At 35.0% G+C, this 2,297-nt stretch overlaps 1 pseudogene across 1 annotated transcript; it reads right to left on the minus strand.

Moving 5' to 3' along the window:
- Positions 1–236: 236 nt before the first annotated feature.
- On the minus strand, positions 237–1,206 carry LOC145062416 (2S seed storage protein pseudogene; annotated as a pseudogene). Its single transcript, XR_013687553.1, has one exon. The product of XR_013687553.1 is annotated as a 2S seed storage protein pseudogene (transcript).
- Between the last annotated feature and the right edge of the window lie 1,091 nt (positions 1,207–2,297).

The following is a 2,297-nucleotide window of genomic DNA, read 5'->3' on the forward strand; positions in this document are numbered from 1 at the left end:
CCAAAAACACCCTATTCTTACAAAAAAAAAAAAAAAAAAAAAACTCCATTTAATTACCATATATATACATCAAAACATTAGCAAGACTTTACAGAAATAGATTAGAATTTCAGCTCAAACACTTCCACCCAAATTAAAGCATTTGCTTACTTTCTTTTTGTAAAAAGACTCTAAATTATAACATGTTTGAATACGTACTATGTTATAAACCAGTATAATTCGATGACATTAGAAGATTAAAAACTCAAGCAATCATTTTATTGATAGATAAGATGAAAGCTAATGTACATATGTCCCCATTTGCTTTATTACTTAGGAAACTAGTACTCCCATCTCAAAGCGAGAAACCTCGATAGAGATGCGAATATTGAGATTTATTACTCGATCATTAGCCTCTAACTTAGAACATTGCAGATGGGATTCGGCATTGTTGGACTTGTAATTTGCATTGATTGCCTAGATTTTCAACCATCCATTGCAAGTCTTGTGTTTGGCGGCTACCTTGTTGTCTCTGCATCTGCTGGGCTTGCCTGTAAACCTCCTGCATGGCCTCGCACTGGCAATCTTTCTCAACATTTTGAAGTTCAGTGCAGCATTGTTCAACGCCTTCGGTCTGTTGGCCTTTCCTGTTGATGCCCATCAAAAGTTTTCCACCGCTAATTTGTTTTTGGATGTAACTCTGGCACTGGTTGAATCGTCGTCCTCGGATGTTCTGGCACATCTGCGGGTTCTCCTCAGTGATGGTGGTGGTGGTGATGATGGAGATGGTTCCGACTTGGCATTGTCGTGTTTGGAGTTTGCATTGGTTAGGGAGGTTTTCGGCCTTCTGCTTCATCTCTCTGATCTGCTGGGAACCGAAGCTTTCACCTTGCTGTCCCTGCTGTTGTTGCGTCTTCTGGGCTTGTCGGAAGGCTTCCTTCACAGCCTCGCACTGGCACTGCTCGTCGACGTATTGAAGCTCTTGGCAGCACGACTGGAGCCCGCCCTGCATATGACCCGGGATGATTTGCTCATACCAACTTTGACCCTCCTTGAGATACCTCTCACACTGATTGAATCTTTCTCCCTGGATCTGTCGGCTACATTGCTTCCTCGAGATTGGGTTTTCCTCCTCGATGGTGGTGGTGATGATGGTGCTATGAGCGGAAGCAAATGCTACAAAGGCTGCGAAGGCGAGTGCGAGTGCTATAAGCTTTGCCATTGTGGGATGGTTGTGTGAATCGATGATTGTATGGTGGTGGCTATTTATGGTGAATGTGGGTGTGCACGTGGAGAGGTGGTTGTAATAGGTGGTGAAGCTAATAGCTTTCGAGCAACACGTACGAGTTTTCGTATCTGTAATATAGCAAGTGGAAATGCTTTTGGGAGTATGTACGAGGTGTCGGTTCTCTTGTTCGAACACTTGTGGACTTGTGGTGTACTACTTTGGTTATAGACATACTTGTTACATCATAACCTTTATATATATATATATATATATATATATATATATATATATATATATATATATATATATATATATATATATATATATATATATATATATATATATTGTTCCATTTGAGCCTAGCTATATGAAGTAGTCTCATCAAAGCTATTGACTCTTGAGGTCGTTTTGAGTTTAGCGTGACATTGTTAAGTACTACTGGTTTGCAGCTTTAGATGTAAACCAGAATAAACGATTTATGAACCTAAATGGTTGGACCAAAATCAAACTGATTTAAACCTACTTATAATTTTTTCTTGGTGTTGTTCTAAAGTAAACATGAACTTAGTTTTCAATTTGTTTAAAAACAGAAACTAAAACCATGTATTTTAGGATAAAATTATAGGAAAATGACATAAAAGTCATTAAAACCATGTTATTTTAGGACAAAATTATAGGAAAATGAATATAAAAATTCTTAAGTTTGAGAAAAAAATACATGAATTTACCACTTTGCATATTTTAGTTTCATTAAAGAGGATGCTTGTAACCTTTTTTTTTAATTATTATTTTTTTTAATTTTACATTTTTATGTATATCTGGTTCAATAAAATCTATCTTTGACAGAAATGTTCAATTTTATATTTTTTCTCGTTAATTAAAACATTTAAGTTTTGCAAAATAGTTCGGTTATACAAGATAAACATATAAAAAGGATATATATATATATATATATATATATATATATATATATATATATATATATATATATATATATAGAATAAAGCTACGTATATAATGAACCAAAAATATATACAATGATAAATTCGTACCTTTCTACCATACTTAAGGACGTGTATATCATTTTCCC

Source organism: Lactuca serriola, chromosome 7 (assembly GCF_051521515.1).
Source record: "Lactuca serriola cultivar US96UC23 chromosome 7, Lser_US96UC23_V15, whole genome shotgun sequence".
Classification (NCBI taxonomy): Eukaryota; Viridiplantae; Streptophyta; class Magnoliopsida; order Asterales; family Asteraceae; genus Lactuca; species Lactuca serriola.